General features: G+C 43.4%; 1 protein-coding gene and 1 pseudogene across 1 annotated transcript in view; both read right to left on the minus strand.

Annotated features, from left to right (window-relative positions):
* Nucleotides 1-26,742, minus strand: part of LOC145397850 (uncharacterized) — a gene marked incomplete at its 5' end in the record, with an annotated part of 353,574 nt that overhangs the window by 316,379 nt on the left and 10,453 nt on the right. The window lies entirely within an intron of this gene.
* Nucleotides 19,381-19,499, minus strand: LOC145397945 (5S ribosomal RNA; annotated as a pseudogene).

Below are 26,742 nucleotides of genomic sequence, written 5' to 3' on the forward strand. Positions count from 1 at the left end.
TATCAACCAGCTCCGTAAACGAGTACCGCTGCATCCTATGGACCTGGAAGAACAGTGACCATCCAATCAGTACGGTAACATAGACAAGGATACTGTATCTTTAGCCCTCACGTAATGGACAGATTGCGGAGCTATAATTTGACAGTGCTGCATTATCAGTTTGAGGTTGGGTATTAGTGAACATGGCCAACTTAACCATCTGGCCTCGAGGCTTTATCACACGCAATAAAATAAATAAGTCAGTTAAGTAAATGAGGGATGTCAAGTTGTTGTTACAGGTACTATGTTCGTGGTACTAGGTTACGTTAACAGTAGTGCACACGTGTAACAGGCTGGGTGAGGGTACAGCACCTAACGATATGGCTGAAATAAACTGATTGGTAATGTATTGAGTTGGTAACAGTACATACATTTTTACATGCAGACAGCAAACAGACATTGTGAATGACCAAGAAAGCTGTAGCAAAGTGTGCTGGCTTTCGTCACACACACACACACACACACACACACACACACACACACACACACACACACACACACACACACACACACACACACACACACACACACAAACGTCATACAGTACCTACAGGTCTTACCAGGTGGAAACCCAAGATTACTGTACGCAGTCTATCTATCTATCTATCTATTGCCAGACGCCATAATCCTGTAAGGGGTGGCCATTTGTCCTTGAGTTATTTGTTTTACGGGGAGGGGCAGTAACCCTCCACCAACCACTTGTTGACACGTAGGGAGCACGTATGGTTTGGTTATATGGTTACCACCAAGGGTTGTAAATGGTTTCTTGGCCAACAGGAAACCATTTGGCTTGTCACTCAATGTAAATCCACCTGTAAAGGAAAGAAAAGCAATAAGAAGTGAGAGGAAAGATGGGAGAAATAGGAAGAGAGGAGGGCAGGGACAGAAAAAGAATGATGCAGGCAAGGAAGAAGTAGGCAGCACTACATCAAGTGAGTGGATGATGGTCGCCGCCAACTACCACAATGTGTTGTTGCATATTCCCTTCAAGATAGATTCTGTGTGGGTCGATCAATGTTTCAGCGCCTCGGATTATGGTCGAATTCGCTTTAATGTCAAAGTAAGCATATGTCCTTGGTTCGTATTATTGCAAGTGTGTGAACAGGTATTGTATTTATTTGTAAAATATCGTACTTGAACGAGCAATATATATATATATATATATATATATATATATATATATATATATATATATATATATATATATATATATATATATATATATATATCCAACCCTGTCCTATAACCAGTGTTCAGCATTGCGCCCTGTGACCAGAGTTGCAAATGTTTTAGCATCTCCCTCGCTACGTTCGCTCAGGCATGTTAGTTTCGTGCCAAACACATTATTTAGCAACATATCTTTACATACATGCCTGAATTCATTCAGAACATGTAAACAGGTAATCCTGATTCCACTACTGTATTTGAAATCACAGTGTAACTGTTAAGTCATACGTTCGGTGTTTAGAGCATTCTTGGCAACTCTATTGCGCTACATTTCTTATTAGTCATTTATCTTCCTAATTTCGCATTTTAGTGAAAATCGTATAGAACAAAAATATTTTATTTTCAACTATACAACCGATCCTCAAATTTGTCAGTGGTGTTCAATAACACCCTGTATATATATATATATATATATATATATATATATATATATATATATATATATATATATATATATATATATATATATATATATATTAGGGCGGACTTAATGTATATAATGAAAACTGAATATTAGAAATTTTCCTAGCTTACCCTCTAATATAATGCCACTGATGTCAAAACACCGTATGTAAAATTTTGTATACATTTCTCAAAAAATTCTGGTGCCCCAATGGCACTGAAGTTCCTTCCGTTATAAGAGAATGGGACCATATCTGTGGAACCCTCTCACTAATCCGCAAGAGGGCGTGGTCAAAATGAGAAGGGCGGGAAAGTGAATGAGATGGGGGAGAAAAGACGCTGTGGCACCTGGGTGGATGGGGGAATGGAAAAGTGGGAGGGAGCTGGGCTATCAGTACTGCATCATTCCCTCTTTGACTGGCTTAGTGAGCAGTTGTTTTGTTCGTTATGAAGGTAAATAACTTAGTCCGAACAACTAATGAAGGAATAGTACAGTATATGTCATAAATCAAGTTAGGAAAATGTTTACCACACTGTGTGTGTGTGTGTGTGTGTGTGTTTGAGAGAGAGAGAGAGAGAGAGAGAGAGAGAGAGAGAAAGAAAGAGAGAGAGAGAGAGAGAGTCAAAATTCAACTGTTCTTCTAGAAGGAGGGAGGGTGGCTGAAAAAGAAACTCCATATTTTTCTGTAACACATACAGAATATTACATAATAGTGAGGTATGTATGTACAGTTTGGATTTTAAAAAATCTCTTTGTTGTGGGAAGGAGGATCAGTTTTCATTTGGACTGTAAATGTAAATATTATTAATATATACCTATCACTAAGCGACTGAATTATCATTACTTTATTAGTGTGGAAAGTGACATTTATTCCATCTTGATAATTCTCGGAATGTTGGTACAAATGATGTGACAGCTAGTCTAAAATAATCATGGTGTTCATTGACGATTCTGGAGCGGGAAAAACAGATTACAATTAAAAACTACTATTAATTACTGATCCACGTTAAAGAAAATTTATTTATTTACTTGTTTATGCTTTTTTTTTTTTAGACAGGAAGGTGCTAGGGTCCACACAAAAACTCACCGCGGTGTGGATTTGGACTGCGGTCTGCCAATTGAGTACCACTGCTCTATACCCATGTCACTCCTCCCACCTCTGTCAGAGTAACCAATAATTCTCCAGTATATGAGATATGCGATATGACTCCGTGCGATAAGAGACATGCCATTCTCGCGATCTCTAGAACTGCTGCGACCACTGGGATATCGAGATAGATCTCCGGCACCAGAAAATGCTGTTGCAATAGCCTATACACACTATATATATATATATATATATATATATATATATATATATATATATATATATATATACATATATATATATATATATATATATATATATATATATATATATATATGGAGCCTCTGTGGTACAGTTGTAAAGTGTGCATTTTCATGCACTGAAGAAGGAGGGTTCGTGCCCCTCCAGGGTAATAAACTTTGGGAGCATTCTTCTGGCCATGTACTGCATTGACAGACACAAGGGGAGCTGTGGATGAACTAGTGTCGCATACAATAATGTATGCTTGCACCCAGTCGGCTTGCTCGGGCCGATTACACTTGGTTCACAGACTACACACACATCAAACGCAACTCCAACACAACAATTACACACACTCACAAGCACTTCTCACCCTACATACAATCACTACTAGACAGCCTAAGCCACTTGGTAGAGATACAGTGGCTTTATCGTCCCCACTTCGGTAGGGATAGGCTGATCCTGCAGTGGACACTTAAACAGCTGATGAATATATATATATATATATATATATATATATATATATATATATATATATATATATATATATATATATATATATATATATATATATATATATATATATATATATATATATATATATATATATATATATATATATATAGAGAGAGAGAGAGATGCATTAATTTAAATTATTTGCCAAAAACCGTGCATATAAGGATGACAGAAGCGCTGCATACTGATATATTTACCACTGAAACTCGAAAGGTTCATACCGAAGCATTGTCAAAGGAGTAGAATGATCTCCCTCTCATAAAGATACCAAACCCATCCGCATTAAGTTGAGTATCCCTATTGTGGTAGGCTCGTCAACCTGATGAAGTTGCTATCCACGGGCAAATAGTTGGACTGAAGCACTTGGGGCTGAAGCATTTGGGAAACGAGATGTGTGAGAGATGCCTCACTACATTACAGTATATACCTGCACTCTTCACCTGTTGACTGTCAGTCGAGGCACAAAATAATGTAGGTGACATTGATATATGAAAGAATGCCAGAGGATTGAGGAAATATTCCAAGTATGTCAGCTGTCAATCTTAATTACGATAACTTATAGAAGATGGTATAAAGCATTTACATATGTACAAAAAGTGAAGTACCTCACCCAACAGAACACCATCAGCTGAAAATGCCCAGTACCTTTCTATATTGCACACTTGCACTCATCAACTGGTGACTGTCAGGCAAGGCACGTAGTGTTGTGTAGATGACATCAATATTATAAACAGATCAGTCAGGAACAGGAACTACTTCAAATACATCAACTGTCAACCATAATTCAATATTACAATATTCACATATATTCACAGTCAATAAAAACCATAACCACAGAGTAGGAAAGTCACATCACTCTGATCAATCCAGTATCCCTCAAGAAGAGCATCAGTTTATCAGTCATAACAATATTCCCATCACCCAAGATGATGGAATGAGTGAAGAGGACGTCCGCTGCACCACAGTCATTTATAAGTTATGCACTTTCACGAATAAATCAACGACAGCACAGGATGATATAACTGATAGATAACACTGCATCACAGATGTCACAGTGCGTTGGAAATCGTCTCTAAATGTATGGTACCATATGGGTGACAAATGTACAGTTCATTCGCAGTCTGGCAGTTCGAGCCTCGCCCAGAACTACCGTGCCGGGAGTGGTAGAATGCTCCTGTAACCTAGCAGGGCAATATGATCCAATACAGGTGCTAGCTCAGGAGAACTCCATTTCTCCCATTTCGCAGTGTGCCAAGAATTTTATTCTTTTCCCAGGCAACTGGGGTGGTTGGCAGTATGCCACTTACCGAGTTGTGGCTTGCATGCTGGGATATTTAGTCTGGTCTACTGAGCTTGTCACAGAAGATTAACTCTTTACTTTCCGAGGGAGAGAATCAACTGTAGATCACAAGGAATGTCCTAAGTCTCCTCGAGTTCCAAAGCCAATTTTGCAAGTTAGTTTGCTTGCTCATTGCCATAGATACGACAGTGACCAGGCACCCAGATCAGAATGTAGGACTTGTTGCACGAATGCAGTTTATTAACAATGTGGCCCTGGACCTCATTAGAATCCATAGTGCAAGAAGCATTTGCCTGAAGGGCTGATTTGGAATCTGAAAATATGACAAATGAGTCATGCCTATAATTGAAAGCATAGTCTGTGGCTTTGTCAATCACAAAATGTTTGGAGGTTAACACAGACATATGAATAGGCAACCAATATCGGAGGGCACATTCAGGCAACCACACACTAGCATCCACGCATTCACTCGACTTGGAGCTATCAGTGTACAGCTGGTGGGGCCTACAATGGCGTATGATGATGTTACAAAACAAGTGGTGGGCCTACGCCTCCAGTTCCTTGGCCTTGCTGTGAGCCATGTGACATCGAGAGGGAAGTTGGGTGGGTCCCAGGGCGCTATATTTTTGAACACCAACTTGTCACAGTTAGTGAGGTCCACACCAAGCCCCTGCATCAGTAATTGGAAGTGAATGGCAAGTGGCAGACGAACTCCCTGCATAAGTTGGTGGTGTTGACGCAGGGGGGTATAATTCACATAGCCGATATCATTTTTCTAAACATTCAGATGCTGTATGACAGCAGTAGGTAGTCTCGGTGGATAAGGAGCAGAGGTACATTCACCTCCACTTCCATATGAGCAATGCTTGTACACATCTGATGGCTCCGAGACACATTCACAAACATTTATTCTGTAAAACATCCAATTTTCTTAATGTTGCATCACAGGCCAACCCATACACCTGAGCGCCATAGTCTAGCTTGGATCTAATAAGCGACTTATACACCATTAACCCATCCCATCCAGGTGTCATGTATACATGTCCTCCCGGGGCCGTCCAGGTGACATGTATACATGATTTAGTAATTCGTGCCCTTGTTTGAATATTCAGCAGGTTATTTCCACCACATGCCGCCACTGGCAACCCTCCGGCATACATCCCAGTCATGCTAAAGTTGCCTGTTTACCTCCGTCATGGATAGATCTTTGCAAATTTTTTTTCCTGTGTCTGGACCCTCAGGTGAGCATCTGCAGCCACCGACTTCAACATCAATGAAATTCAAAGGCCAGAAAAGAAAAGGCCTTAGTGATAGTGCCAATTGTGAGTGGAGAAAGTGACTTTTCCTCTCAGGAGAGTGATCGTCATAATGAGTGTCAATATTTATGCTTCATGTGAGGAAGGTGGAGGATGTGACTCCTCCACTGTGCATCCATCATTTCCCCCTTACATTCATCTGCTGTTTCCAATTATGGGAATGGTTCAGAGGATATTGATGATCCTGGAGAGGGGGATAGTGGCTCAGATGAGGAGATGAGAGAGGAGGTAGGGAGTGGAGAAAGGGAGGAGGTGGAGGAGGGAGAGAGGAGGAAACGCGGTACATTGAGCCTCATGCCACCCCAATCTATTTACGTGAATAATGGAAGCAGAAAGTTTATTTCATGAAATCAGTGCCTTCATTTTTATTGAAAGTTTTCATGTGTCTATGCTTGTTCCAATGAAGAAGTACAAGTCACAGGAAAAAAAAAAATGCTATAGTGGAAAATACTGTATAGTGGAGTGGAGAAAAGGAGGAGGGAGGAGGAAACACAGTGTTTCATGCCACCACTCTATCTATTTATCTGAATATTGGAAGCAGAAAGTTTGTTTCATGATGAAATCAGTGCCTTATTATTTATTGAAAGTTTTCGTGTGTGTATATTTATTATGATGAAAAAGTCTAAATCAGAGGGGAAGAAAATCTGTTGTAGTGGAAAATACAGTATTTTCGATTATGGTCAGTACATTTATAACTATTTTGTTCACAATGTTTTTTTTAGGTTTTATGTAGTAGTAGTAGTAGTAGTAATTCTAGTAGTATTTGTAGTAGTAGTGGTAGTAGTAGGAGAAGTTGAAGTAGTGGTAGTTGTAGTAGTAGTAGTCATAGTGTGGTAGCTGTAGTAGTGTTGGGCTTGCAACGATCATGTACTTGCCGCCCAGCCAAATACTGCTGCTCCTGATGTCATTTCCACCTCTTACTCACACGGCCCCTTCAGACCGAGGCCTGGGTCGAGTGGGAGTAGAGGAGGAAAGGAGGAAGGCAGAGAAAGGAGGAGTGGGGAAGAAGACGGATGTGGGGCAGACGAGTATGGAGTGAGGGACGATAGGAAAATGGGTCGCCAACGCCAGAAGTACCTGAAAGCAGCATATAAAACGCTATGACGTAAGCATGGTGCTGAGGTTTTGGCACGTGCCCAGCAGGAGTGGAAAAGAGCACAGGGAACTGGGGGACAGCGAGGGCTGGAGAGAATTGTGGAGGAAAGGGAAGATGAAATACAAGAATAAACGAAGTGAATGAAGGAGTGATGAGAGAAGGAGGGTGACTACGTAAGGAGGGTGACTAGATGGGGCAAAAACACCCAGGATGCACATTAATAATAGCTCTTGAGGGTCAAGGGGTCAGAGGCTAATGTACTCGAGGTGCCCTGGGGGGTCCCGGGGGTGGTTGTCATCTGTGAACTCTCACTCATAATGGTGTGCCAGTGCGTGAGAATGAGGGTGTATACTGGGGTGTATACTGGGATGGAGTATGGTATATTAGTGACTCAGTGTCCGTATGGGAGGTGTTTATAAGCACGCTCATGAGAGAGATGGGGCTAGAGAAGGTTTGGCAGTCAGACAGGATTGTCTTGTGTTCAGCTGGGACAGACGGCCAGAACAGCCACGACCATGGGCTTCGCGGTACTGGTGAGTAGAAGTAGTGAAGAATAGTCTTGCGGGAAAGTAACGCAAGGTATATAAGTGGCGTTAGAGTAAAGTAAAGTACCGGGAGTCTCTACTCGGAAAAACCAGCAATATTATTTGACGCGTATGCTCCAGGTCGTGGCGAATATTAATTAAGTAGTATAGTTAACTTTGAGTAAAAACTATAACGTTTAAGTGAACCTTTGTCACTCATGGTGGTCGTCTAGTCTTTTAAATATGTAGACTGAAACCTTATATGGCTATCAAGTCGAGTAGTTACTTGCTGTTAAGTCGTAAATAAGTAATTGAAATTTCCCTTGTGTCGAGATGAGACTCAGGATAATAACTTAATGTTATAACTGTGTAATTTGTTCTAAAGTAGTATAAATACTTTGTAGCAGATTGTTAAAAATTAAAGTAAAAATTGTTTCTGTGTTTTATAACCTTAGTGTGGAACTGTTAATTTTTGGGAAGTCCAGGAGGGAGTCTGGGGCAGAAAGGGGTATTTAATATCTTGTTGTCCTAACCTATGAGGTTACAGGTCCCTTCTGGGCCTGTCTCCACACTCTCCGCTGCTACTGTCACATGCTACCAATACTCATTAGTGGCAGCCATTCAATGTACTTGGTGTGACTGAGTACGAAACATACCAAGGGTAAGTAGAGAATGGAGGATACGACAATGGTGGCAGCTTAATGGGATATTAAGGCTTAATTAAACTTTCAAGTTAAGCGGTTCCACACCTAGGTTCCTACACTCGTGTATGGAATTCAGTAGCAACTCTAGTTCTTACAGTGGTTTAGATGAAATTTCCTTTGCACATTACTTTGATTCAGACAGATTCAGACGAAGTATTGTTTGAAATGGCTGACGCTGCAGCTGCAGCAGGGATCGCTACCCTGTCTGACCAACTATCGCAGGCGATTGCCGATAATGCTAAGGATGCTGTCTACCGCGTTAAAGGTTTAAGAAGCTTTGCTGCAAGTAGAACTGCCACATTACCTAAATATCCTGGAGTCATCTTAGAAACAGACCTTAGCAAATGGCTGCAGGACATAGAGAGTAAGGCTACGGGACCTAGGTGGACTATTGCCTGTCGCTTTGATGTGGTTCGGGAGTACACTCTAGGTGGGGTACATGACAGCATTGAGGACCTTATTGTCAGGGCCAGTGATGATTGGGACCGGTTTAAATCTCTTCTCACAACGCTGCTGTCCCTAGAACAAACTCTCCAACCTGCATTTCATGTGGTAAAACATGCGTGTCATAATCCTGGCAAACGGTTGGTTGAATACTGGCTGCGATTGACTAGTATAGCTAAACGCATTGGACCTCTGCAGCCTCGGTACTATGACTGTTCCTTATACCATGCTTTGGACAACTTTCTCGACGTATTCCCTGCCCAATATAGAGCAACACTTGACCAACAAGAGTTTACAGACCCTGTCGATGCCCTTGATAAAGTTGTGAGTAAAGCCATTGAGTGGGCACAACGAAGTCACTCGTCGTCGGCAGATGTAAATGTAGCAAAAGAAAGAAGAAGGGATGTAGTTGCACATGTAAGTGCAGAGTCAAAAGAAGCCAAGATTCCAAAAGAAAAAACTGGCACTGGAAAATCCACAGGGGATGCCCCAACAAACTGTAATAGGTGTGGTGAGGCGGGCCATCGAGCATGTACCTGTGCGAGCCTAGCCCACTCTCGAGAGGCCAGTACCATACGTTAACACCGGAAGAACGAAAGAAATTCCATTGCTTCCGCTGTGGCAGACAAGGGCACTTGGCAAAACACTGTTTTGCTAAAGTAGAACACCCAGGTCAAAGACCATGGTGTGATCACTGTAAAAATAGAACTCATTGTACTGACCAATGTTCGGCACGTCCTAAGGAAAAAAAAAGATCGACTAAAATTCATGATCTTTGGGAACGGGAGGGATCTGGTGATGATTATGGGAGCGTGTGGTGAAACGAGGGATTGTCCCATGCTCTTGGATACTGGAGCATGTTGATCGCTCATTAATCAAGGAACCTATGAGAATTTGGGTGAGACCAAGCCTGAGCTCAGACCGTATCAAGGACGAAGGTTAGTATCCGCAAGTGGTAATGAGCTTGAGGTGGTAGGAGTGGTTAACCTGCCTATAGGGATGGCTGGTCACACTTACGAGAGTGAATTAGTAGTGGTGAGGAACTTCTGTCTATCTATCTATCTATTGCCAGACGCCTCAATCCCGTTTGGGGTGGCCACAAACAAATCGCCTCCAAGTCGCCCTGTCCCCCGCCATTTCACTGCCCTGCTCCCAACTCACACCCCCCTCTCTCATATACCTCTCCACCCCATCCCTCCATCTCATCCTCGGCCTCCCCCTCCCTCTTCCCCCCTCCACCTCACTCACATACACTCTCTTCGTCAGTCTTTCACCCTCCATCCTCTCCACATGGCCAAACCACCTCAGTGTGTGCCTCATAACGCTTCCTATCACATCCACATCCACACCACAACGCTCCTTTATATCCTCATTCGTCAGTCTGTCTCTCCACGTGACTCCACAGGCTCCTCTTAAATAACTCATTTCCACTGCTCTCACTCTTGACTTGTGTCCTTCCAACAATGTCCAAGCTTCACTTCCGTACGTTAGAGTTGGTATCACAATACTGTCATGTAGTAACTTTTTCACTTCCATGCTCACTTCCCTGTTTCTTATCACTGCTTTCAAGGAACCAGCAACCTTTCTTCCCTGCTGTACCCTTTCAAGCACTTCACCCTCCAAACCTCCATCCTTACTCATCACACTACCCAAATACTTAAACGTACTCACATTTTCCAATTCCTCACCATCCAACCTCACTGTACATTCACTAACTTCACCTCTCTCAAAGACCATTACTTTACTCTTCCCTACATTCACCTTTAGGTTCCGTTTCTTACACACTCTCTCAAACTCATCCACCAAACCTTGCAGCTCCCCTTTGTCTTCACTCAACAACACAGTATCATCTGCAAACAACAGTACAGGGAGTTTCCAAACACTATCCTCTCTCACCAGGGCCACTCCATCATCCACTACCCTACCTTGTACCTCTTTTATTACCCCATCCATGTACAGATTGAACAACCATGGAGACATGACACATCCCTGTTTCAAACCAACTTTCAAAGAGAAAAATTCACTTAGTTCACCATCCACACGCACTGCAGCCTTTGCACCATCGTACATCGTACATACTCTTCACACTTACCATGTACTATTTCAGTGATTCTAGGTTCCGATTTTATTTTTGCTCGGAATATTTGTATTACACCAGATTCGTTGTGCATGGAGATCGATGGGGAGAAGGTAGAATTACAGTCGGGAGAGTAGAATCTTCGCATAGATGGTGCTTCCTTCTTGCCTGTAGTCGAAACCAGCTTATCAAATGACCAGAAGTATATCTCTGGACGTTGTATGACGAGTGAGACAGTTGTGATTGATCCGTTCACAAGTGGAATGATCCCGTTTGAGACTGAAATTTCAGGGTGGTCCTTTGGGTTATTCTCACCTAGTCCTGGTAGTACTTTCGCCACTATGCTGTGGCCAGGGATTGTACAGATAGTCCCGAGCGAGGCAGGAGGAAAATTCAGGGTTTATGTTGCCTACACTAACGCCACCCCTGACCGGGTCAGTATATCTGGCAGGTACAGGGTGAGGACAATAGAACCGTTTGAGGAGATAATGTGGGACGAGAATCAGGAGGATGAGCAAGGGCAAATAACTGGTGTGACACAGGGAGAAGGGAGATTACCAAGCTTTTTCTAAAAGTAGATGAGTTATGTGCACCAGAGAGTAAGGAGAATGATGCTCTCAAATGTCTAGTGCGAAAGCATCCTCCGGTGTTTGCCTTGCCTGATGAACCATTGAATATTACACCTTATTTCCTCCATCACATCTGTGCTATAGGACCGGTTGTAAACCGTCGTCCTTGTAAGGTATCGGTTAAGTATCATGAAACTCTTAGGCAACAGCTAAAAGATCTAAGGGAGCAAAAAATATAATACATCCTTCTAGATCACCATATTGTTCACCCATGGTCCCGGTGGCCAAGAAGGATGGTGGACTGAGAATTTGTCTCGATTTTCATCATTTGTATAAGCAGATAACATCAGACCCCTTCCCATTGCCAAACATTGCACAAATTCTTTCCCAGTTAGGAGAGAATACTGTATTCAGTTGCTTGGATTTGAGGCAAGGATACAATCAGATCCCTTTGGATGAGGCATCACGACCGCTGACCGCATTTTCCTCACCAGACGATCATTCGGAATATAATGTCTACCGTTTGGCTTAAAAGATGCCCCTGCTGCGTTTCAAAGAATCGTTAACGAAGTCCTGATAGGACTGACAGGGCATATCAGTTATACTTACCTGGATGACATAATTGTCTATGGTAAGGCTTTTGATTCACATGAACAGAACCTAGATGAGGTCCTTGCCAGACTTAAGGAAGCTCAACTTACTCTTAAGTTAGAGAAGTGCAGTTTTTTCAAAGATGAAGTGTCTTACCTAGGACACATAATTTCTGCTGAAGGATTGCGGCCCCAACCGGATAAAGTCTGAGCCATAAGGGAAATTGCCGTTCCTAAGACACTGAAGGAACTCCAATCTTTCTTAGGGCTAGTTAATTATTACCGTAGATTCATAAGTGATTACGCTAAGATTGCTCTGCCTCTCACAAAATTGACTCATGGAAAGAAGGAAGTGAAAAACAGTAAACAAAAAATCGAGTGGAACGATGAGGCTGATCAAGCTTTTAGAAGTCTGAAAAGTAAGCTTACTGACGACATCATACTCAAGTTTCCCTTCTTTGATAAACCATTCTATCTGACAACTGATACGAGTGGTACTGCGATAGGTGGGGTGCTACAACAGAAAGACGAGGATGGACACCTTAGACCGTTAACATATTTTAGTAGAGCACTAAATAAAGCTGAGCTTAATTATGCCACTATCGAGCAAGAAGCCTTAAGTATTGTACGGATTGCGGATAAATTGGCCTCTTGTCTTGGGATACAAAGTGATTGTGCAGACGGATCACTGACCCCTCATGTGGCTCTTTAATGTGAAGGAGCCTTCCGGCAGAATAGCTAGATGGCAGATACAGGTTGTCGAATACGACTTAGAGGTATCCTACCTGCCAGGACACCAGAACCGAGTGGCTGATGCCTTGTCACGTCTTCGCAGGGAGCAAGACGAAGATACAGAACTTATAGCCGTTATGAGGGGCGTGACCGATACAGACACTGTTAGTTGGAATCGTGACGAACTGTGGAAGCAGCAAGATGTGCATCCGGTTTGGGGATCATTGAAGCGGTATCTTCGTGGAGAAGTCCCTCAGGCCCCCAAACTGGCTGCCCCGGTTGAACAGTTCTCTCTCCGCCAGGATGGTCTGTTGTATAGGACCGAGTCTCGTGCGTACAAGGACAATGATGTATTACAGGTGGTTGTACCTGAACAAAGTGTGCCAGCAGCCCTACACTTAGCCCATCATTTGCCACTGTCAGGACATGGTGGTGCCAAGGTAACTATTGCGCGCGCCAAAAGATTTGCATATTGGCCAACTATGGTCAAGGATATCACTATCTTGTGTCGGCACTGCACACAGTACATTACATATGAGAGGTTGGGGGACGCCCTGGCTCCACTTATGAGGTACCCAGATGTGCCGGCGCCATGGTACCGGGTCCATATGGATAATATAGGACCGTTAAATGTGTCTGAGGCTTGACATAAATACGTTCTTACGGTAGTAGATACATTAACCAGATTTCTTATTGCTGAGCCACTGAAAACAAAGACGGCAGAAGAGGTAGCTCGTGTGTTTGTAGAGCGAGTTGTTTGCGTTCACGGAACTCCTCAACAATTGGTCACGGACCAAGGAACAGAGTTTGTGAATGCTACCTTGTGCGGCATTATGGTTGAAGCTGAAGCACGTCACTACGACTCCATATCACCCTTCTGCAAATGGACTAGTAGAACGAGTGAATGGAACTGTCATTCAAATCTTACGTACGATGATCGAAAGTAATGCAAACCATTGGCACCGGATGATACATTTGGCATGCATGGCTTATAATTCAGGGTAAAATAGGTCGATCAGGGACTCGCCCTATTTCCTGTTGTACCTGAGGGACCCACAGGTGCCCTATGAGACAGCAAATGAGACTCAACCTCACTACAATGTAGATGATGCGAAACACATGCTAGCAGCCATGGCCACTAAAGTATTTCAAAGATGTCAGTTGTACTTCGACCGGGCTAGTACCGAGAATGAGAATTATAGGGCTAAAAAGGCCATAGTGAAACCAATCAAGGTAGGAGACATAGTGTATGTACGCACGATTCCTAAACGGGGAGTTGCTAGGAAGTTATAGCTTCTCTACGCAGGACCATATAGAGTCACGGAGCGTGTTAGTGATGTTGTAATTAAAGTACGACGTGTGAAGGATGGAGCTGTCTCCACCCTTCATGTTGATCGTGTGCGAGTAATCCCCGAATCTTGCCTCACCACTAAGGATAATAAGAATGTACATAGGGCATACCCAGTACATGAAACAGATGATGATGATGATGATGATGGTGATGGTGAGGATGGCTCGGACGATTTTACAGCCATTCCGGTATCTAGCCGCGGTGCTACACAATCATCCAACATGCCAGTAAATCAAAGTTCTATGGGTGCTACCAACCCAGTTCAGCAGAGTGGGAATGAAAGTGATAAAGAAAGTAGAAGCGAAAATGAGAGCAAGGGTAGAGGCGAGATAGAAAACGGAGCAAGCAGTCATGAGGCGAGTGGAGACGGGGAGTCACCGAGTAAAGTGGTCGGCCCGGCGCCAGATTGTTTCTCCCCGGCTAGCAGCCTCAGCCCTGCGTCAGCCCCTAGATACAGCCTAAGATCACGCACAACAGTAGAAGATTTACCTCTAGTTATGGATAGGCCAATAGAACACACTGACAGGAAGACAAGTAGAGAATAAGTTACTAGTCATGCTATTTTATTTTTGTTCCAGATTATGTTGCTTGCAGTCGTAGTATCAGGAAAGACTAGGCACATTGACCCCCACGCTGAAAAACCTGCTCCAACAGGCCTCATCTATTCTCCAGTCTCCAAACTTATATCAACAGGAAATCATTATGTTGTCCCTGTCTTGTTAATTCGGGATGAGTTATACCGACCACTTACTGAGGTACAGGATCTGGTTGACTCTGTCCAGTGGAAAATAGATCACATGGACAACTCATCCACCCTTGAGTCATCATTAAGGGAGACTTTGATATAATTTCAACATGAGTTTAGAATTAGATTTGATGACTTAAAGAATTCTTTTAATTATTTGTTGTCGGATAAACCACTGTCAGGTCGTAGAACTAGAGGTGCAATTGATCTTGTCGGCAATATTGCTAATGCTTTATTTGGAACTGCTACCCAGAATCAGGTGGACGAAATTCACACTAAATTGGGTCAAATTGAACAGATGTCCGAGAATGAGCGTCGAGTGTTAAATGTTCACTCCCAAATACTAAATACGACTATAAGAGATATGTCACATATGCATGCTGCAATTACTATATTGCAGCGGGCAACTAATATTTCACATGCTGTAATTCGGCTCTTCTCCATAAAAACTCTAGAGTTAGAAGGCGAAGCTCACATATTTGAGGCTTTTCTTAATCTTCAGTTAGCTTTGTCGGATATCATTGCCAATCATGCAAGGATTAACCCACCCTGTCCCGGAGACGTGAATTCACGTCCTCACATGATGTGCACTCATATCCCGGAGACGTGAATTCACGTCCTCACATGATGTGCACTCATATCCCGGAGACGTAAATTAACGCGGCAACATTGCAAGGTCCCTAATTTGCACAATTTTCAATTTAATTTGCACAAATTTCAATTTTCGCGAGTGATTCTTGGCATGTATACACGGGACACCTTCCTCTACAAGATGCCAGGCAGGGACAATGCCTTACCCAGCATGACCTCCTTACCCCCTTGCATGCCCTTTTCTCAGCAATTCACCTGTTATCAGTGACCTGGCCAGTAAAGCCATGTCATGCCACGGTACGAAATTCAAGACCAGAGTGATTCCCCAATCGATGACAATGTGGAGGACAAACATTAGAGGAAGAAACAGTCAGAAATGATGATCAGGTAATGTGGCAAAAAAAGGTCAGGAATAGTGATGAGTTAGTGAGTGAAACAATGCTTATAATGCCTATATTACCGTTTGAAAACCAATATACTCTCGTACTACATATAAATTCGTACCAAATAAATAAATAAATACCGTTTATGAGTGGTGTGGAATAGTTATCCTCCCATAGAACTCGTTTTCTTTGCAGCCAGCCTCATAGAAAACCCTGTAAGGTAAGGAGGTACTCCTACCTGGATCGAGTATTTTAAACCTCAGGTGAGCGATTTCTCTATGAATTTTCGATGTTTCTCACCAAAAGTGGATGTTTGAGCCCCCCCCAAAAAAAGGTCCAAAAATGTTGGGACTGGGGCTTATCACTGCCCAGAAAATGTCGGGATGTGGGGGGTTAAGTTGGGACTACAGAATATGATGCAAGCACGTCTGAGTGTGGACATTGTGCCAAATACATTATTGCTGGAACTTTTAAATAATATTTCTTTAATGAGACCAGGACTGCTTTTCCCTGCTCGACACAAATACCTTGCATTATATAGGGATCTCGTTAAGGTAGTGCCTCGCAAGACTCCCTCTTCATTGTGCTTCTACTTACTAGTTCTGGTTCAGGGTGACCCGGCTGATACTTTTGATGTCTTCCAGATCACTTTGCCTTATAAAGTCCCTGACACAGATGTTTATGTACAAACTGTCCCCTCTGCCAAATTCATTGCGCTGAGTGAAAATCGCTTACATTATATGCTTATGGATGATTTCACTCAGTGCTGCACTCATCAGCAGTTGCTGGTGTGCGAGCCATAGAGTCCAGTGTTGAGGTCAAGTACTAGCACATGTGAGAGTGCTACATTCCTCAACAAGGACTTTGCGCCTCAGCTTTGTGGGAAAAGAGTCATTAAAAACTTTGTTCCTGTATTTGTTAAGAATAACGATAAGTGGTGCTTTTCTACGAATAAGCCTATGCAATTTACTCTTAATTGTGCTGTTAATGAGATAAGTAAAACAATACAGATTGTTAAAGGTATAGGACATTTGGTCCTGGGTGACGGTTGCAGTGCTTACAGTGAAACACTCACACTTCCAGCTTATGCCACTCTCACCAAGGATACTAAACTGTTTCTACATCCCCATATATTGCATTTTAATATGTCTTTCTCTCATGTTGAACTAGATGCCATACGAGCAATTCATGAGATTTTTCCCCAGAATGACTCCTTCACACCTGTGTACCTAGATGAGTTGTTACACTTCCAATCTAAACTCCTTCTTCTCAAACCCCTACCTAAACCAACCCAGCCAGCTGCCCTAGCTATTTATGTTTATGCTCTGTCAGGTGTTATTGCTATGTTCCATGCTTCTTATTCAGCGTATAAGTGTTGGATTAACAGGCACTGCTGTTGCTGCATTGGACCGTCATTCGAGCGTTCCCGATCTTGGATCGACCTCTCTTTCTTCTCACCACCTGGGGATGCATACCCCGGGAACTCCCCTGATGTCTCTGCGGAGTACATGGCGAGAACATGGGGGGAGGGGTGTCGGGCTTGCAATGATCATGTACTTGCCGCCCACCCAAATACCGCTGCTCCTGACGTCATCTCCACCTCTTACTCAGACGGCCCCTTCAAACCGAGGTCTGGGTGGAGTGGGAGTTGAGGAGGAGAGGAGGAAGGCGGAGAAAGGAGGAGTGGGGAAGAAGACGGATGTGGGGCAGACGAATATGGAGCGAGGGATGATAGGAAAATGGGTCGCCAACGCCAGAAGTACCTGAAAGCAGCATATAAAACGCTATGACGTAAGCATGGTGCTGAGGTTTTGGCACGTGCCCAGCAGGAGTGGAAAATAGCACAGGGAAGTGGGGGACAGCGAGGGCTGGAGAGAATTGCGGAGGAAAGGGAAGATGAAATACAAGAATAAACGAAGTGAATGAAGGAGTGATGAGAGAAGGAGGGTGACTACGTAAGGAGGGTGGCTAGTTGGGGCAAAAACACCCAGGATGCATATTAATAATAGCTCTTGAGGGTCCAGGGGTCAGAGGCTAATGTACTCGAGGTGCCCTGGGGGGTCCCAGGGGTGGTTGTCATCTCTGAACTCTCACTCATAATGGTGTGCCAGTGCGTGAGAACGAGGGAGTATACTGGGGTGTATACTGGGATGGAGTATGGTGTATTAGTGACTCAGTGTCCGTATGGGAGGTGTTTATAATCACGCTCATGAGAGAGATGGGGCTAGAGAAGGTTTAGCAGTCAGACAGGATTGTCTTGTGTTCAGCTGAGACAGGCGGCCAGAACAGCCACGACCATGGGCTTCGCGGTACTGGTGAGTAGAAGTAGTGAAGAATAGTCTTGCGGGAAAGTAACGCAAGGTATATAAGTGGCGTTAGAGTAAAGTAAAGTACTGGGAGTCTCTACTCGGAAAAACCAGCAATATTATTTGATGCGTATGCTCCAGGTCGTTGCGAATATTAATTAAGTAGTATAGTTAACTTAGAGTAAGAACTATAACGTTTAAGTGAACCTTTGTCACTCATGGATGGTCGTCTAGTCTTTTAAATAAGTAGACTGAAGCCTTATATGGCTATCAAGTCGAGTACTTGCTGTTAAGTCGTAAATAAGTATTTGAAATTTCCCTTGTGTCGAGATGAGACTCGGGATAAGTTAATGTTATAACTGTGTAATTTGTTCTAAAGTAATGTAAATACTGTGTAGCAGATTGTTAAAAATTAATCTAAAAATTGTTTCTGTGTTTTGTAACATTAGTGTGGAACTGTTAATTTTTGGGAAGTCCAGGAGGGAGTCTGGGGCAGAAAGGGGTATCTAATATCTTGTTGTCCTAACCTACGAGGTTACAGGTCCCTTCTGGGCTTGTCTCCACACTCTCCGCTGCAACTGTCACATGCTACCAATACTTATTAGGGGCAGCCATTCCCCGTACTTGGCGAGACTGAGTAAGAAACATACCAAGGGTAAGTAGAGAGTGGAGGACACGACAGTACTAGTAGTTGTAGTAGTGGTTGTTGTAGTAGTAGTAGTGTGGTAGCTGTAATAGTAGTAATAGTAGTCGTAGTAGTAGTAATAATAATAGTAGTGTCTGTAGTAGTTGTAATACCCAGACTTCTAGTTGCACAGAAGTGCCAGAATCAAGCGACAATGCAAGCCAAACATACACCGTGTGTGTGTGTAATTCACCGGGTCGGTCAGGATCACTTGATGGTCGTGATCGTCAGCTTTTTACCCTCCCTGAAGGGAGCTGAGAGCTCATATAGTCCGATCTAAGGGCAAGGCTGTGACCTTCACACACGCACACACCCGTCCCCTTGCTCAAGGGGAACAGTAACCACCCACTTCGTCAGTGAAACTTTTCGCAACCTGAGCGAGGCGCGAACTCCCGTCCACCAGTTGGCAGGCGAGAACGTTACCACTGCACCAGCGAGCGGTGTGAAAAAGTTTATGCCAACAGCATCTGGTGTTCCCAGGCGGTCACCCATCCAAGTACTAACCAGACCCAGCGTTGCTTAGCTTCACTGATCGGACGAGAAGCGGTGCTTTCAACGTGGTGTGTGTGTGTGTGTGAAAGTGAGAGAGAGAGAGAGAGAGAGAGAGAGAGAGAGAGTCTGTCTGTAATGGGGTGTAGCGATGAGGTAAGCAGGCAGCCTGCCTCAAGGTTGTTGCTATGGGTACCGGCCTCCCAGCAGCAAGTATGCCCAATTATGGAAATTTTTTATTGTAAATAGTGTTTGTGGTGGATTGTGGTCTTCTGGAAGTGTTATTGAAGTGTTATTGTGGAGGGCTAGTCTAAACCTTAGTTGTGTCACCAAACCTCTGCCATGCATACGGACACCGGCAAAAATACACAAAAATTGCCCCATTTCCCCACTCACTCACTCTCCATACACACACCTCCCAGAAAATTTATGTAATCATCTTGAAGTCGAGGGATTGGTGGTTGTTATGACACTTGTTTTTCATTTTTGGTTATGTATTAACTGAGATATGAAGGTTTAACAATGGACAGTTTTAACGATTTTCTCAGGAATGGCCAGCTGTGGGAAGAGTTTGAGGGAAAATATGCCAGACGGGATGGGTAAATATAAGATTTTCTGTTGGCACCCGAAGTAGTGCCCGCTAGGTACTTAAGGACATTTAATGGCATTTCACAACCAGCAAGCAAATTATTAACGTTAAATTTAAAATTCAGTCTACAATCAAAGTGGAGGCCCCAAATCTTTAAAGAATTTGGAAAATCTACCGTGTGATTATCCACAGTCAAGTGCAAATCAGGAACGTTATGATTAATGAAAACTACAGTGGCACACTTAGGAATGGAAAAATTTAAATCGCTACTGCAAGGCCCATTGGTGGACAGAATCAAGGGATGCTTGAAGCTTCTTGGCCGAAAATTGTGCATTACGGGAAGAGTGCCATATTGCACGATCGTCAGCGTAAGGTGAGTATTTAAGATTCCTCGGGACTGGAGCTGATGACAGAATATCATTGATCACAATATTAACCCCTTAACCGCGGGGCGTCACTTTCGTGACGCTCGGCTACAATGGATCATACCGCGGGGCGTCACTTTTGTGATTCTGTGTTATTTTGAATTATCCCGGGCTCTCAAGTGGTGGCTTGTATCATATATCAGTACTGCCAATGTTCAACACTAGTCAGCACTCCAAATCTCATCTGTACTCCCATCCATTGTTGACATTTTAGCTATTTTAACCCCTTCCTGACTCCCCTCCCTACCTGCCCTCCATTACCCTCTCCTCTCACCTCACGCCGCTGCTACGGAAATTTCCCCTTCTCTTTCCACAGATTTCATCCATTGAAATAAGGCCTATGCCCTATATTTTTACCCAATAATATATACCAAAAAAAAACAGGTAAGTGATAGTGTTATACTCCAGAAAATTGCCTAATTATCACCTGACAACACCTCACGTGCATTCATTCGCTACATTACCACGGTAATTTCCCCTTTGATTTATGCCTTGTAATCGATGTCTGTAATAAAAATATATATCAGAAAGGAAGGGAGAATCCTAATTGACATTTACAGTCACCTGGAACTACCTATTTCTATATTTATTGCCGAGATTTTCTACCTATAAAAAATTAGCATGTAAGTTAGCAGCAGTAAGCCTAAAGTGTCATTGTCAACCCTTCCCTTCTCAGATAATTTACCCCCTTCTTGACTCCTCCCTACTTGCCCTCCATTACCCTCTCCTCTCACCTCCCACGCCGCGCTGCGCCACGGAAATTTCCCTCTTCTTTTTCCACAGATTTCATCCATTGAAATAAGCCCTATGCCCAATATTTTTACCCAATAATATATACCAAAAAAAAAACAGGTAAGTGATAGTGTTATACTCTGAAATTGCCCAATTATCACCTGACAAACCTCACGTGCATTCATTCGCTACATTACCACGGTAATTTCCCCTTTGATTTATGCCTTGTAATCGATGTCTGTAATAAAAATATATATCAGAAAGGAAGGAGAATCCTAATTGACATTTACATTCACCTGGAAGTACCTATTTCTTTATTTATTGCCGAGATTTTCTACCTATAAAAAATTAGCCTGTAAGTTAGCAGCAGTCAGCCTAAAGTGTCATTGTCAACCCTTCCCTTCTCAGATAAGCCGCGGCATTTAGTTCCTTGTCCTCCACTGCAGAGACAACATGTCGCACTCGCACCCCGCCATTCCTGCCGCTTCTGCGCCCATTGCAAAGGGCCCCGTGACCTCTACCCCCAAGAAAAGTGTTGAGGCAAGCAGGAAAGGCCTCAGTGACTCTGCAGTGGCACGAGAACTTGCTGAATTGTCGATGATAATAATGGACAGCGATTTTGACGATTCCGGTGAATCGTGTGATGAGCCGGGTGAACTTATCGCGCCAGAAACAGCGACAACAAGTGCTCCTACCAGTGAATCTGTGTGTAGCTCCAAGGGAAAGGAGCCTTTAGTGCAGGAAGGAAAAGAATTTGGGAAGGGAGTGAAAAGGCGGCGTGTTAGCCCCAGAACAATGCCCCCACGTGACCCAGCCCGCCATGAGTCACGAGATCATTCACCTCCCCGTTCCCCAAGCCCCGCTTTACTCATCTCGTCATCATCGTCGGCTGAGTTATCTCCGGAGTCTTCGTCGTCGGAGTCACCACCAGCATCAACAGTGAAGGCCGGCCGTAGAGGTAGAGGTAGATCTAAGAGAGTGAGAAGTAGTGTAGCTAGTAGGGTAAGGGCTGCTAGTGCTGTACGGCAACCTAGGGTCAGTGCGAGTGACCTTGACCGTGATAAGCCTCCCTCTCAGCCAACCTCCACCATCACCACCACCACCATCTCTCCACCGCCACGCCAGGGAATCCTGGACGCCTTCGCGTGGACGGAAGGGTCAGATTTTGTCCCCGAAAACCTGGTTTTCGATGAGAGCTCGTCAGGAGTTCAGCCTGCCTTCACTATGGACGAAAATGCTGAGTGTGTCGACTACCTTTTGGCCTTCCTAGATGACGAAGTCATGCAGCACATATGTGATGAGACTAACAGGGTCGAATCACAACGTGCTGCTAGTGGTACAGGTGCAGCCAAGATGCAACAGTGGACCATGCTGGGAGTGCAGGAGCTGTATGTGTTCTTTGCCCTCATGCTTCTTATGCCACACTCCAAGAAGCATGAGTTGGAAGAATACTGGTCCATGGACCCCTTACTACCCTCACCGACCTTCAACAAGTACATGGCCAGAGATCGCTTCCGGAACATCATGGGAAACCTGCACTTTGCCGACAACGATGTACCTTCCCAAGCCGACCCACTCTGGAAGATCCGGGAGATTCTGAACAGAATGAAGGATAAGTTCATGTCATTCTTCCACCCATTTCAGAAGGTTGTCATTGATGAGTCCTTGGTTCTGTTCAGAGGACGTCTTCGGTTTGTCCAGTACATTCCAAGCAAACGCCATGCTTTGGAATTAAGTTCTTTGTACTGTGCGACTGTAAGACGGGTACATCCTTGACTTCGTCATATATTCAGCCAGCACTGTCGATCTCGATAAAACACACCCCCTTGGCTTCTCAGGCTGTGTAGTGAAAGTGCTCCTAGAAAAGTATTTTGGTGGGAATCATGTGCTGTATACAGACAACTACTATACAGCACCGAAACTTGCCAAATACCTTTCTGAGCACGGCATTGGCTCCTGCGGCACTGTCAAAAGTAATCGTGCCAACTTCCCCAAATTCCCAGAGGCAGGAAACTCGCAGCGAGGAGACGTGCACCTACGCAAGTCTGAGAAGATGCTGGCAATACGGTGGCATGACAAGAGAGTCGTGCACATGCTCACCACCGTACATAAGGGGAGATGAGAGACAGTGGGAAGGTCGACCGTAGGACAGGCGAACCTGTGATGAAACCTGATGCTGTGTTGGACTATAATATAAACATGCGGCTGGTGGACAAGTCCGACATGATGATTGGTGAGATCGACTGCCTCAGGAAGAATACTAGGTGGTACAGGAAAGTTTTTCTGCATCTCATAGATATGACGATGCTGAACGCCTTCATCCTGTACAAGATGAAGGTAAAGCCACCCAAGTCCTTCTCCCTGAGGTTGTTCGCCAGGACTTGTGTCCAGCAGCTGCTGGAAAAATATGGTAAGGTGCAAGCAGCAACTCCAAGGCGCCATCCAGTTACACTTCCCGACCGACTTGAGCAGAGGGCGTATATGGAGCGGCACAGACTTGAGCTAATGCCTGCCACAGGGAAAAGGAAGGCTGCGATTCGCAGGTGTCAGGTATGTGCGCATACCACACGCCGCACACCTGAGCATAAACGCACCTCTTGGCAGTGCGCTGAATGCCAGGTTCCCCTCTGTGTAACCTGCTTCTTCGATTATCACAGCCAGAAGCAGTTCTAACAGTGCAAGTGTGGAAGCAGAATTATTTGGAAATAATGTGTAAATAATGTGTAAATAATGTGTAAATAGCAGGTGAAAGCAATGGATGTTCAGTTCATATGATTGAACAGTGTACTATAGTTTCATCTTACTGAAAGTGACAGTGAATAACATATTGTAAGTAAAATAGAAGGGTAAATATTGAAAATAGAATAGAAAATGTAAATAGTAATGTAAGTAATTAGTAATATAAGAATATGAGTACAAATAATTTATGTTATAACAGTGAGAGTGAATCCGTGGCTCTCTACGTATTTTACTGACTGAAAAATAGAATGACTTCAGTGACAATAAAATAATACGACTGAATGAAACTTATGGAGAAAGACTCCAGATATATATAAGTGTGATATAGTAATAGAAATATAAAGTGTGAGGGGTTTTATGAATAATAAATGACAGAGTGCCTAGAGCGAACTAGCGCAAGTGCGGCGATCAGACGCGCTCGTAATTTCCATTGCTTTCACACTGTTTTTTTTTTTAGTATGGATCCCAAACTACTTGAAAATGGTAGAATAGTGTTTATAGTGTTTGTATCTGGCTGTGGTAATCATATAACGGGTTGTCAGGAAGTGTAAAGTGGAGACTTAGTTACCCTACTTCAGAGGTCTCCACAAGTCCTACGGAAACTGACGAAGGCTCAACAATCATTCCAGGAGAAAGCTGAAGGTATGTGCTATAAGCATATATAATTTTATTATTCTAGGACTAATAACTGATTTTTAGCAAATATTTTTTGAGAGTCTCTCGGAGCCCAAATAACCCCGCGGGACACGCAAGTAATTGGTAAACAAGCCCGCGGTGTAGGGGTTAAACAGAATGGGACTAAGGACACTCCCCTGAGGCATCCCGTTTTCTTGGATAAATATACCCAATGTTACATTACACAACAATTTGACAGATAAGATTCTGTCCCTTACAAAATTTGAAATAATAATAGGCAAATTACCTCTTAAACCATAAACATAAAGCTTCATTGGTATACCATGTTGCCACGTCATGTCATAGGCTGTTTGGATGTCCAACAACACCCCTATCATGAATTCTTTATTGGCAAAGGTCTCTGGCATACAATGCTCCAGATTCATTAAATGATCTAGTGAATGTCTGTATTTACAGAAGCCACCTTGTTGATCAATTAAGAAATCTTTGACTCTAAAAAAAAAAAAAAAAGAGCCTACTATTAACCATTCGTTCCATAGCCTTGCATAGACAAGAAGTCAACACAATAGGATGAAATGAAGTGAGATTCTTAAGAGGACCAGCCTCTCTGGGGTATCGGTATAACGTGCACAAATTGCCGTTAGTTTGGGACATTCGGGACTGCCAAATCTCATTGTTCAGTGCTGACAGCTCCATCAGGTTATCCTGATTAAGATGCTGGATCAAAACTGTATGTGATAGTGACTGGTCTGTGACTGATGTCTTTACAGGATTTAAGGGCAAGGAGCAGTTCATCTATTGTAAACTCTTGGTTGTACGAGGAGTCCATGTCTTCTGTGTCAAAGTTATATTTGTGGCTCAGCCGTGCACTTATAATCCTGAAAACCCTGATCGTATAGTTTGGCTGAGCTACTTACATGAGAAAAGCTCCTGGCTTGGATGTTAGCTATGTTCACGGGATCATCACAGATGGTATTACTGTATTCACCTGCAAGGTGGTCACAGGGATGTTAGGGCGTTTATTATTCAGTATTTTAATAGTGGAGCAGACTTTACTTAATGGGGTAGAACAATTCTCTGTGGACACATAAGACCACCAGTAGTGAACTTTAGCCCTTCTAATTATTCTCCTTGCCTCAGTCCATGCCTTTTTGTAGGCAATAAAATTTTCCTCAGCAGGCTGCCTATCAACAATCCTATATCTCCTATTGCATTTCCTTAATGCTATTCGGCAATCCAGCATCCACTAATTACCTGTATGCTTCGCAAGAACATGTAGAATTCTTCGGAATAGCAGCCACAACCACATATAAAACGAAATGTGTCAAATAATCAACTTTTACATTCATGGTCTCAGCAATCTGCTTTCTGATAATTAAATTTTGAAGGTGGAGGGTCTGAAATAATGTCGCGTTTATAAGACGGACAGATGGGTAAATGATCACTTTCCAAGGAGATGACATAAGAGTCCCACAATAAATCCTGATGTGCACCTGGGAAGGCCAGGGATAAGTAAATATTTGAAAAGCTACCAGTACGATCATCTACACGAGTCACTCGACCATCGTCCAGAAGACAGAGATTGGACTGTACTATTAGGTCGGCTACTTTCTCCCCATGACCATCGATCCTCAGGTTACCCCATTGGTAGTGATGAGCGTTAAAGTTGCCCAGTACTAACTTATTCCCAGGAAGATGTTCAGATAGTGAATTCAAAGCATCTCTATCAATGGGGCCATGTGGTGGACAATACAGAGTGCAGACAGACAGATACATGTTATTAAATTTTACTCAGCTCACAACAGCGTCCACAGTAGAATTCAGAACCACTTCCGTTTGTGGGTGTGATTTGTGTGTGTACATGGCAACTCCGTGACCATCATCTCTTCTATATGAGTGGTAGTGTTTGAACTGTGGAGGATTAGGGTGATCCACCAAGTACATCTCCCATAAAAGAATAATGTTTGGCCTGTGTATAGATGGCAGGATTCCTATATTGTGTAAAATATTCCCAAGGGTCCTACAATTCCATTGTAACAGTGAATGCGATGGTTTAACCCGCCCCGTCCTGTCGACGTATGGGTACGTTGCAGCATTTTGCATTTGCCAGTGCCAGTGACGTACTGGTATGTCGTGCAATTGCAAGGTCCCTAATTTGCACAATTTTCAATTTTCGCACATGATTTTTCGTATGTATACACGGGACA

This window comes from Coenobita brevimanus, chromosome 43 (genome assembly GCF_032717465.1).
Source record: "Coenobita brevimanus isolate Jiangsu-jjx chromosome 43, ASM3271746v2, whole genome shotgun sequence".
Classification (NCBI taxonomy): domain Eukaryota; kingdom Metazoa; phylum Arthropoda; class Malacostraca; order Decapoda; family Coenobitidae; genus Coenobita; species Coenobita brevimanus.